This window comes from Lipophrys pholis (assembly GCF_963383615.2).
Source record: "Lipophrys pholis genome assembly, chromosome: 6".
Taxonomy (NCBI): Eukaryota; Metazoa; Chordata; class Actinopteri; order Blenniiformes; family Blenniidae; genus Lipophrys; species Lipophrys pholis.
In genome coordinates this window covers 2,798,452-2,812,053 of record NC_137629.1, presented here as the reverse complement: position 1 = coordinate 2,812,053, position 13,602 = coordinate 2,798,452, and positions in this window count along the sequence as shown.

Sequence of the window (13,602 nt, the reverse complement as noted above, 5' to 3'; positions counted from 1 at the left end):
CTGAACGTCAGCCTGACAGATCTGTCCTGATCAATGAGAAACTTCTGAGTGCCTTACAATGGTTTCAATCGAGATATTTTTTTTTTTTGTGTTTCTTTTTGGTCATTTCCCTCCTCCCTTCTGTTCTGGCACTTTTGGTTCTGTCTGTATGGTGAAAAAGGAAAAAGCTGGAGATGGAGGCTTCATTCTGTCGATCACAAAGACTTGTATTGTGGCTCTCTCTCTTATTTCCCGCCATACAAAATGCCTCTTTTTCTGAGTGGAGATCCGTCTCAGAGTGGAAAAAGTGAAGATGTTTTGGTTTTTTTCTCTAAACTGTTGACACCATGCTTTCTTATCTATCTGTCTGGATTGGACTGAGACGGAGCGAGGGCTTGATTGATGGCAACGGCTACTTCTGGGAGAGATTCAGTCATCTCAGTGTGTGTGTGTGTGTGTGTGTGTGTGTGTGTGTGTGTGTGTGTGTGTGTGTGTGTGTGTGTGTGTGTGTGTGTGTGTGTGTGTGTGTGTGTGTGTCAGGGAAAGACGTCATCTGAAAACACACCGTTTCCGTAGCCACCGCCGCCAAACAGGATTTTCAAGCACACTTGATACCATCTGCATTAAGATGTGAATTTGTCTTTTTTTTTTTTCTAAGAAAATCTGCAAAAAAAAAAGATTTATGAAAAAAAAAATATTTTTATGTATTTTCACAAAATAGCTTTTAAATAAACTTGCTTACATACCGGTCAGATATAAACATCTAAATGTGTGAGTATAAAGAAAGAAGAAATACTAAACAGCTTCTAGTTCCATATTTTTAAAGCCAAATACATTGCATATGAGGGTGAAATGTTAAAATCATGTAATTAATTCATACTCTGAACTTTCCTGTATATTTTATTCTTTAACATTTGGTGTTGATATGAACTCTATGTCAATGCTTGACATTTGGACTCAATCCTTCTCCGTTTTTTCTTCTTGGAGTTGGAGCAGCGATTCTTTGCTTCCTACTTCCGTCTCTCCGTTTGCTTCAGTGCTTTTTTGCTGTTTGTATTCTTTCTGACGAGGACCAGGGTTGCCGTTCTGCTTTCAAGAGGAAAATTAATCTGTTTACACGCCACGAATGGGGAAGAATAAACAAAAAAAAAAAGAGAGAGAGGGATGACTATAGTATGGTATTGCTGCATCTCATGTTGAAGTGACATCCAAAAGAGGCATCCACATGGTTTATGTGACGGTTCCAAATGCCAAATAAGTAAGAGTGCCAAATTCTAGTGCCAGTAGATATGAATATAGTCTTAATATACTCGATCACTGTCATCTCAGTGAATGTAAATGGTTCTGATACATTCTGTAACTTTTGTAACTAGATGTACAGTCGGTGGCCATGACAGTGCTAATACAATAGCCTTCTATCGCTTTGTTTTCCGGTCTCCATGTATTCCACACCGATCTGACGATGAAGTAGCATCAGTTGCATGTTGTTGCCGCAGATACTCCATAGGTTTATTTCATTACTGCCAAAACATGCGTTTTCATTTTAATGTTGAAGTTAGTGAGGTTAACTGTCTGAAATTGGAAATACAATGTAAGACATATATACGATATATACATATGAACATATATTTTGTATAAAAAGCTAAAATATCTTGAATAAAAACACCTTGTCAGAATTACTTTGATTTAAATTAGATTTTGAATTTCTTCTTCTTTTTTTCAGTTTTAAGTTCTTACACAGCTTTTAAAGCTGAGCACCTCAAATAATCTGACTTTTCTTTTGTGTTGTGTTTTCCTTCTGGAATTGAGCCGATTTCCGCTCCACTGCAACCAGCAGGGAGATAAACTATCCTCTTATTATCACTGTTGTTTTTGTAATCAACTATAGAAACACATACCGTAGTGGCTAATCAATTCATTGCATATTCAGGCTGTTCCACTGACATTTTGTATCTGGAATGTGTGCTAACTTGTTTATTTTTTGGGACTCTTTCTAAATAAAAAGTGGCTGATCTCTTGTAACCTTTCACTTTGTGATTTATTGAAAAAAAAAATCCAAATGCTCACAATGTTTGTCATTATTTCAGTCGCACACTGAGACCATTTGAAGCCAGTTTGGAAGCTGCAGTATCTTTCCTTGTTCTGCTCACGAGCCGATTTGTGGCATTAATGACAGCCAGAGCTGCTGTCTCAACCGTTACTGTTCACCCAAACTCCTGTTAACTGGAGTATAACCTGTTTGCCAACTCAGTCCTACTAGCAGCTACATGAACTATATCCCACTTTCAGTATGATATAGCGATATCTGGCATCCACTGTTCCTGTGATGCTTGAACAGCATTTCATAAATATTTACTTTCTCAGAGCCGTCAGCAAGAATATCATTTATTTCAGCTCCTTCTTCTCACTGCTCCAACAAATCTGTTTATTTCAAGAACTCCTAACTTCATTATTACTGCCAACTGATTTAATCACAGATAAATTTAATAAGTGAATTAGTCATTATATCAACACAAAATTATGGCGGCTCACTTCATGTTTATCAGTTCCATTACAAAACAATACTCTTCACACATTATAATGGAATCATCACTGAAATGAAACGAATGTACATAGCTACTTACTTTTTTCATCAAGTAGCAAAGTAACTCAAGATAAACAGAGAATCAGATTGACACTTATTCACATCTTTTTTTATTAGCCTAGAATCTATGTGTCTGCACTGTGGGAGAAACCTGAAGCTCCCAAAGAAAGCTCAGGGAGAACATGCAAACTACTACCCACTATCTCTTCCCACCAGATTGTTCATTTCTGGTTTATTTCCTTATTTGTTCAGATGCAGGGTTAGTCGTGTATCACTCCAGAAATTTGTCAATAGTTTCATTTGTAGAAGTTTTCACCTCCGTGGACGAGAAAAACATCCTGTCTGGAATGTAGCCCTTCTTCTTGAAGCCCAGTCATGAGTTTTTGGCTGAAGTCCAGCTATTCTCTCCCCCACACTCACTGCTGTCGCTCATTCTGCCTGATTAGACTTCTCCTCAGGCCTTGGTTGGCATCACAGTGTGTTCACCCATATACACACTTTGAGTTACCTGGTGAACGAGACTTCTGCTTAGGTTGAAGCAATATTGGAATATTGCAGAATCAGAAGCTTAATAAGGTTATGAGAAGTTGTTGTAATAGAGAATTACCGACAATGAAGGATTTGCTCGGAGATTGTGAGTGTGAGTTGAATCAGAGCACCCCAGAAGTGAAGACAGTCTGTCCTCTCTCTCCCTGGCTTGTTTTAGTTTTTAAAAAGTTTGTTGCTCCAACCAGCCAATCAGAAATCAAACCCTATATCGTGTCATCGGGGGTTTAGCCAATCCCAATCAAGGTAGGCCCTCCCTTTGACTCCTCCCACAATTAGGCAGCTCTGCTCTGGCACATGGCACCACGAGAGGAAGTACTTCCTCCTCTTCCCAAGATGGGCATGTGTGGGCGGAGCCAGTCCAGCTCACACAGACACAGCAGATTCTGAATGCAGCTCCTATGATCCAATATTCAAATGGAGGAGAATCAAGGAGGAGCAATAAACATTGAACACAAGGTTGTTGGACCAATGAGACCACGTGAAAGTGTTGAAAAGCTGGAGAATATGAGATCTTTAAAAGTTATTCAACAAAAAGGTGACACACAACTACTTAAAAAACTAAAACTGCCCTTCACTGCTCAAGAATTAATGAAGTTAGTGCCAACATTTCATGTCATGAATGTTTAGGATAAACATGACTAGATACCTTTCAGTTTGCATGTTCTCTCCTTGTGTCTGTGTGGATTATTGCATATATACCCTAATGTCATCTCACAATCCAGAAACCAGTTGGTTAAATCTCAGTAACTGTAAATGTGTGACTGTGTCTCTGTTATTTGTTGAATGTCAGCGATGATACATTCTGTCTGACCTTGGATGGGGCAGGTATAGAACAGAAGGAATAAGCAAAATTCATGGTCAAGCTACCACAACCGTGATGAAAACATCCATCTTCCATACGGCTTTATCTCAGTCAGACTTGTGGGGACTGACTGAGGACAAAGGAACAGCGTTTCTCTCCTTAAAACTCCAGCTCCGTCTCGCTCATCAGATTCCTGCACTGTTGTGAAATACAGGGATGTTCTAGCAGGCCCGTGAGACTACTTTTTGTTTTTTTAAATGTCACAGCCATTAAATTTGCTAATATTTTCTGTATAATCTGTTTTGATGAAGGTTTCATGCAACCTTCTAGGCTCTTCTGAAATATCACTGGTCCCCAGTCGAACAGTTGAAATGTATATAGCTTTTATCATACAGTCAATAGGAACTCATTTCTTTGTTGCATCTGCTGCAGAGTCTCAAACACATTGTCTCATCAGCCAGGCGATCACAAAGATCGAAGAGTATCGAGGCTGATCAGTTGTGTTTAGACGGTTTATGTTGACCTGCGACTTGATAAAGCTTCATCCGAACCTGCAGCTCTTCATCTGAGAGAAGCTCCTCCACAGGCCACTCTTCGTCATCCTCACTTTCTAAATCGCTCCCTGGAAGCTCGGCCTGCAAGTCCACGCAGTCCGTGAGACACAAACGGGTTTTATATGAGAAGGACGTGACGCAGCTTCAGGAAGATCCCGTGGTGAGAGTGAAGCGATCAAAACATGATATTTTTGTGTTACGACTTGTGAGCGGGCTGCTAGCCACTTTTAGCTTGTTTAACAAATCTACGAAGACGATTGTGACTTTTAACTTAAATACAGGGTTGCTGGAGCCAATACAAGTCCAAAAATACTTGCTTTTGGACTCGTATGGAGGTAGGGAGTCAGATTACCTGGAAAACATCAAAACAAGCACAGGGAAAACCTGCTCGCCACAGAGACTCAAGAAACAAACAAACTAATATTCCTGCAGTGGGGCAAATGGCTCACCACTGCACCATTTTGCAAATACATACTTTGAAACCATTTAATTTATATTTGACTGACTGCTAAAAATGCACAGTACTGTGAATATAATATTTCATTCACCAACATCAGCTCACTGTTAGATTCAAGTCTTTTGTGAAGTGTTCTAATCCACGTAGCTCAATAAATCTCACAGTGACAGCTTACAGAGCCGAGTGCTGGGGTGTCTTCACTCCGCCCCGCCGGATGGCGAGTGTTAATGAATGTCACACATCTTCATAGAAATGGCTCACTTCCCCTTGCTCCAGGAAGATAATCCTGCTTTTCTTCCACTTCAGCCATATGTTCCTCCACAGTACATTCTGCTCCTCTTAAATCCCACCTTCAAGTTAATTTCATCACATTAAAATCACATTTGGATACACATAACACCACACGGTATGTGTTTGAGTCTCCAGAATCAACGCGTGTGCATCAAACAAGACAAATGGTGATTGCTGATTTTCAGACTCTGACTCGGCTTGTTTCTCAAGCATCCAGTCACATCTGTTGATGTGAACTTGCTCTGGGGTATTTTGTGTCTTTTAACATGTCACTGATGAATCTCAACAGACGCTAACGAACATATATGCATTCATACTTCCCGCGACAATAAAGTGACTTCCCTTTGGGAAGATGAACGAGGGTTCACCGTCAGTGTTTCAGTTACTCCACACATTTCAAACACTCACATGTTTCACGCAGAAGCATCCCGCTGCAGGGCGGCGATCACCGCTCCAGGCGAATATGGCATTCCTCTGCTGTGCACACCTCTCCAGCTCCTCCCCGCCTGATCTAAATGCTCCAGCGTACAAGACGAGTTGCTCCCCATCTGCTGCTGATTTGGTTCAGATGGCTCAGCTACTGGACACATCTGGTCAGCCTCAGCGTTTTGTGAGGGTTTTGCCAGGTGGCTCTCATTTGAATTAGCAGCGCTTCACCTCCAGAATTCGATTTGTCTCTGATGACAGAAATTTGCATACGAGCAACTTAAAAATCATCACAAGCGTCAACACAAAGATAATAAACAAGGTGTTTTCTCTGGAACCTGGGAAATAAGCATCTGTAGACCTGTAAGTGTCATCCTGTCCCAGAAGAGCAGTTCATTCCCAGAATTCTGTTTCTGTTTTGACATTTTCTGAAAACACATTAGGAGTCAGAACTTTGAGCTTCATGTGGAAGTAACTCCATTTAGACAGTTTCTATTGTAAAGACTTTACTATGCGATGATGCTCAGAGTTCAGCCTTGATCAGGTTCCTCTGGACCATTTCCTCATTAGGCTGCGATAATTTAAAGTGAAAAGGCAATGTTTTTCATTTTTTGTTTCAGAAATGTTTCACGTTCACATGGCAACATTTCGATAATAACATCTGTTGACAAGGAAGTGGAGGAAATGCGAAAAACAATGTCGTTAGCATGCCGGCCACTAGTGGGTGCTGTTGTTTGTTTTTGTATTGAAACCACACACACAAGCAGTGTGTGTGACAACAACGGGCTCTAAAGGAGGATTGTTAATATGGTGACTGTCAAAATAAAAGTCCCAAGAGAATTTGGCCTGGGGGTCATGGCACCACGGAGGAAACATTGTTCTGACTGTCCATCTACTGAGCATGTGCAGAAGAAGTAGTTACTATGGCTGCGGTACGCATGCGCGGTAGCAGATTATCCAAAAAGTTGAGTTTTCCTCCATCTCCACAGAGACGGAGTTATTGTATTTTCAAAAAGTTGTGTTTCAAAGAGTTGGAGCGTTTTCAAAATGTCCACCTCTGGGCTGTTTTCAGAAAGTTGCGTTTTCAGTGCCTCCGAGCACCATTGTCATGTAAATGGGGCTTAAGACTGCTGAAAAAACTGCTTGTCTCCACTTTTCTCTTTATTCTGAAACTGGTGGTGCCTTGAGGTTAAAGATGTAGACTTGGGAGTTCACAGGTTTGAATGCCACAGCTGACGTGTCACCACTGTGGAGCCCTGAGCATGACCTTTGACCCCAATCAGCTCCCCGGAGCGCCATAATGTGGCTGCATCTCCGAATCCTAGAAACAGGCTTGGTCCTTGTTGGAAAAAATGGAGTTTCCCGCAAGGGGATTAATAACGGGATATGTCACCATTGCTTTGTTTTCTGTACTCTCTGTGCCTTCAGGCATCTCTGCTTGCGAAGTTGAGAGTGTTGACATGAGTGTTAATCGAAGACGGAATTAAATAAAATAAAAAACTTTTGGTAAAGTTGTGGAATTTGAAAGCTCGATGTGGGTGAAGGTTAATGTACTACAGCTTAAATATGTTCCTGAGTTAAGCTTTCCCATTGTGTGTCCCCCAGATTCTCATTCCTGTAAGGATGGAAGGATTTTTAAAAAAGGTGGAGAGCTGCATTAAAAGAAAAGATAAATGCCTGTAAAAATTCTTCTCCATTTAATCCTGGTGAATTTTCACAAATACCAAATGGTTCCCTGGATTTAATCATTATTCTATAGTTTGACTTTGAAGAAAAGAAAAGAAACAGATTTCCTAATCACTGATTGTTTTTTCATCATTCTTTTTGTGGTTTTACTTGTAGTAGTAGTAGTTTAGTCGGTCAACCACATACATGATGCAACAAAACAGAAAAGGAAAACAAAAAAATAATTTCTGTGAACTTGGTTTTTCAATGTGACATTTTCTTATAACTTGTGACCAAAGGCTGAAGTTACACTTATTTTGCCTAAATCTACATAATACAAGTAAAGCAAAAAGCAGAAACAATTAATTCTCCAAACTGATTACAGTATATTTAATGTCAGTTTCAGAGGAGACTTGCTTTTCTTTGCCATTCTTGAAAATAACAAAATTAAACTGTCCTTTAAGGGAACGTCCTTCCTGAGCTCGATTTTTTTCAAAATTAGTGAGGTTAAAACAATTTTTCAATGTTTTCACTGTAGTCAATTTGTTTTTTAATTATCGTCCATAAACTAACCCCTTTTACAGAACTGCATCGACTTTTTATTCGAAGAAGAGCGAGAGATTCTTAAAGGTTAAAATTGTTCCATGGCTGAAGAACCGGTTCCGTTCTGATCAGAGCTCAGGCCTCAGGCTTCATATTGCTTTTTTACATCATCAGTGAACCTAGTTCCATGTCGTGGTCTTTAGACAGCAAACCAACACAAGACTGCTTTTCTTCTGAGTGGAAATTACTTATTGAAGTTACATTACAAGGGAGCAATGTCATCATCCCACCAATCAGTCTGACCACCTCTGTGTAATCAAGTGTGCTTATGGGTCATTAGTTCAGCCAGTCAGAGCACAGAGGAATGTTCAACTGAAATTAATCTTCCTTCACGTGAGCCATCAGCTCTCCGCTGCACCCTGTCGATGGTTGCTTAACAGGTTCTCACCTTGGCTGAAGCTAATGATGGCAGAAGGTAGGAGGGGAATGGCCTGAATCTGCCACCTCACATAGAAGATGTCAATAACACAACCAGGGAAATCTTTCATCTTTAGGTGTTCTGGCCACTGCCTGGTCTGCCTGCCGCCGCCCTGGACTCATCAAAGTCCTTCAGAAATGTTGACGCAGCAGTGATGGTGCAGATTTAATGTGTAAAAGTTTTATGAAGCTCGTACGCATCGTCATACACATAACAACATTGAATTGATCGATCTACTTTACAATCAGTAAGCAATCGATTTTGTTTCATTTATTGATAGTGCTTTTTTTTATTTCCACTTCTGTCCAGACATCGTTTCAGAAGAAGGTGCACTTCATCCTGGATCATCATGGTCAATTCCACTTCCACAAAACTACATAAATACATTTTATAAAAAAAGAATTGTCCGGATAATAATTGGTGTGCAATTTCAAAAACCATCACAAAATGCAATAAAATCAAGATATCAATTAATAGCAAAATGTTATTGGCTGCATGTAATGGAAGCTAAAGATGTCACAGTCAGGCTTCATCATGGTTCTCTTTTCATGATTTTTAATATTATTTAACCTTTACATTTGGGCTATGTTTACATGTAGCCCAGTTTTTTTACATAAACAGAGATTTCCCCCTCTGCGTTTACAAAACAGATCCACCTGGTTCAGAGCGACTATGAGCAGCCAAACCTGTAGGGGGCACTGTTCCGAGAAGCATGAAGCATGATAGCCAATCAGAATCCTGGAAAAAACACCACGTCAAGAATTGTGACGTAAATCTCCAAGAGATGCCAGTGGGGAAATCCAAGATGACGGTGATACGGCACCGCCATACTCGTTCAAGGTCGCCGCCATCTTGAAATTACGCAAATCAGAAGCCGACGCGCAGAAAGTGACGTACTCGAACAGTGACGCAACGAAATTGACGCGAGGGAGCGTGCCTACAGGAAGTGACGTAGCGGAACCCACTGGCCTGAAATGACGCACGGCAGAAGCCATTCGCCGGTGTAGGCATAGATATATACACTAGACGCCTCACCGACTGGCAGGAACATACGTCAGTGCGTCCGCCATCTTGTGAGGGGCATTTGTCAGGACTTCAGCAATGATACCGCATCACTGTTCTGCTTTTGGTTGTACAAACAGACAAAATAAGGTCAATCGACTGCGTGGGATTACATTCCACAGGGAGGAAAAACATATCTTTTGTTGTTGTCGTTGTGTTTAGCTCATATAACATTAACTTGGGACATAGATGAGCTGGAGCCGTGGAAAATGTTCTCTATTCCCTGGCTTAAGCTTGCCCTCAAACAACAACAACAATATCAACGTCTATTCGGTTCATCTAACGGAGGCTATTTTAGTTGCAGTGTCTAGAATATTACATTTCAAAAGAAATCAGTTGCTCAGAACCAGTCAGTGTACTGTTCCCTGCCTGTTACAGCAGGATAACCTCAGCCTGATCCCAGTAGGAAGTACTGTCTGGCTGTGCTCAAACAGCTGAGCAACATGTCACACCTCACTCCTTGTAGACATACTGACATGTACACAAACATTATTATTATATATTATATATATTGATTAGGATAGCAGATCAATTGATTGCACGTTGCACAAGCAGTGAATTAATGTGATAACACAGGACTCTGAACATGTAAATCCTTTTTTTTCTTCACCAGGACCTCTCCTATGCACTGCCCACATGTCCTGATGCTTTGACAGCCAGACTCAGTGAAGCCATGGCCGAGGTGGAGAGTCTGAGAAGAGAGAAGAGGAATGAAAAGATGGAGAACGGAGGGCAAAGAGCACAGTGGGGGGTCTTCTGGAGGAACTGAGAGTGAAAAATCTAATAAATGAAGAGCTGAAAGAGAATATGTCATATAATATGTAATAACAGATAAATGTGTCCAAATAAATTAACATTTAATAGGTAAATATCTAACAATTATTTTCTATGTAATATTAAAGGTAACTATGTAAAAATAAATGAAAGTATAACAGGTAAATATGTTATTGTGTGTAAATATGTTAAAAAAAAATAAAAATTTGTTACACAAAAAAGTTATAACTTGTGCCCTAATGTACATGTTCATTGTACATAAATGTCACATTGTGTGTAAATAAATGCTTTTGCATATTTTTGTCATGGCTCCATCATGTTGCTGCTCTAAAAGGAGAGGACAGCGTCCCAATGTCCCATTAAATTAAAAATGAAAGCAATGATTCTTTACAGTCATGTAAATGTATATTTGCGTGGTTTTCTTCATAAAGCACATCACTGTCACATAGACTTGTTTAGGCTGACAGGGCAGACTTGCCCCTCACAATATGGCGGCCGCTCTGACGTATCGGAGCGGTGGGCGGAGACAGGCTGCGCGGCGTCTAGTGTATATGTCTATGGGTGTAAGTACCAGATCTGTCAGGGGCGGGGCTTGCGCATGCGCTCAGGCTACCAGATCGGTCCGGGGCGGAGTTCGTGCCTGCGCCTGTCAATGACGTCACACACAATATGATCTACGGCAACTCCATATAAACAAACTACATAACGGGCTGGATCGATAGATCGGTAGGTCGACAGATCGGTAGGTCGACAGATCGGTAGGTAGATACATGGATACATGGATAGATAGATAGATAGATAGATAGATATATAGATAGATAGATAGATAGATAGATAGATAGATAGATAGATAGATAGATAGATAGATAGATAGATAGATAGATAGATAGATAGATAGATAGATAGATAGATAGATAAACTTTTTCATAAGAATTCTACCTTTGTTGCTATGTCCAGTATTATAATATTGTGTATGTATTTGGAAATATAATGAAAACAGTCACTTATCTCTACATTATATCTGAACATTCCTTCTCGTTCATGTGGCCACAATATTTATCTTCAGTCTTGGAAAACACTCAGTTTATTGTTTCACCTGCTTGAGATATGAGAAACAGACGAAATGTCACTGTCACCCATCACATGTCTTTACAGAATTAAGTGGGTAAAAAAAGGACACTTCATAAAATCATTCAAAGCACCAGACACCTTCAGCCTCTACACTCTCCTGTAGTTAACCATACAGATCACTGCTGCTTCGGGACATTCAGAGGCATAAAACATTTATAGTTTTTAGTGTATTGTTCTCTGCACACGTCTGTGTAGTTTCATAACAAAATCAATCAACAGCGCCCTCCAGTGGCCCGGCATACCAACCACATTGTTGTCTCTGTCCGCTGCTGCAGTGTAAACGCACTCCTTTTTTTTCAAGAGATGCCAGTGGGGAAATCCAAGGAAGCCGCCATACTCGCTCAATGTCGCCGCCATCTTGAAATGACGCAAATCAGAAGCCGACGTGCCGGAAGTGATGTACTCGAACGGCGACGCACCGGAATTGACGCGAGGGAGCGCCCCTACAGGAAGTGACGTAGCGGAACCCACTAGCCTGAAATAACGCACGGCAGAAGCCATTCGCCAGAAAACACGCAAAACGGGCCGTTTATTCCGCAACGCAGTTCAACGCACATTTATCGTTTCTTTTACGTGTCCTTCGCATCTCAACCCAGTTGAGGATTATCTTCTGATAAGGTAAAGATTCTTGTCTATATAGAAATGCTCAGCCTGCACTAATAAGAAGCAGCAGTTATATCAGTATTAATGAGAGTAGGAGTAGTTATATAGTTATGTTAGGAGCAATGAAAGTTTAAGTTGCTCTTTTTATCCTCCTACCATGTGTTGGTTTATTAAGTGTAATTTCTTTCTTCTATCTATCGCTCTCTCTCTCTCTCTCTCTCTCTCTCTCTCTCTCTCTCTCTCTCTCTCTCTCTCTCTCTCTCTCTCTATATATATATATATAATTTTAATAGCAATGACATGCTTTTATGCATGGTTGTATTCATAGGTATTGTTGAAGGTTTGTCATGGACATTTACTCCTTTCCTGCTGAAGAAACTAGTTATTCTCTATTCTTGTCATTTGTTTTGCTTAATGCAGCCACACATTGTCACTGGAAGAATAAAGTAGGCAGATGAGTTTGGTAGCTGACCTCTGACCCCTGAGCTTCACTGTGGTTACAGCTGCAGCTGAGTTAGACAACTTTGTCAATCATGTACGCAGCAGGTGTTTGCAGAATAAACTTTTGTTACATGGCTCACCAACAATTTGGGATATAAAATGACACAAGTGCAGTGAAGTGAAATGTAACCGTAATGCAGAATTTAGAATAGAGCAGAGTTAGATGAGACACTTTTCTTATTTTTTCCTGAAGGTAAGGAAACATGACTAATAGAATAAAAGCATATACCATTATTTCAGGATGTCTGAAATAATTCCTTTCCAGTAATACATTATTACCTCAAATAGCAATGTTTTAATTTCTTTTCAGAAATATTTGTCGTTATTCCATCTGAGCCTGGAGATCTCAGACAGGTCCACTTTAGATCACGACCTAATAATTATAATCTTAAAAATGTGAAGTTCATAGCGCTATTCAGTAAAGCAGGCCATGACTTAAAGTGCTCTGCCAGTATCGCATCGGACAGCAGGTCAATGAGTTCCAGCTGGACATCACTAGGTGCATCATCCACATAGCATAATGTTCTCATATTTTCGTATTTATGCTTCAAATATTTAAAAAAAATATATATATTATATTTAGAGTCCCTGGATAATCCCCCCCCCCGCCCCCCAATTCATGCATGACAGCTCACGGAGCAGCTATGACAAACTTTAAGAGTACTGAGGTGTAACAGTATCTACATAGTGGAAAGGTGGGCCGTCATCAAGAGACGAAGAATTCACCTTTTGAAGGCCGACGCGAGTCCCTGCTGGTCAGCTGGCACTAGCCACCAGGATAACCACTCGGAGTGGGTGAAGCAGAGCAACCAGCTGTTCCTGCAGCTTCAATATTGTGGAAGGTTTGAATCTCATTATATATATATATTTAAAAAAACAACAACCCCAAGATGAAATCCTTTCAGACTTGTTATTCTTTATTACAACCATGAGCTTTCCACAGTGACACGTACATCAGAGATGTTGCTTTAAAGGTTACACATTGCTGCACAAATCAACAGGTCGTATGCTGCTCCACACGTGGGGTGGGGGTGGGGGTGGCGGTGAGTGGCTATTTACCTGCGAGGGGGCAGGAGGGGCGTCCCGTTAGAGGCAGTGGTGCTTCATTCATTTCAAGCGGTTCTGGATGGGGAGGTGGGCCTCGACCTGTGCAAAAGAAAAAAGACATTCAGTTTTGCAGGAAAAACTAAATAAAAACAAAAA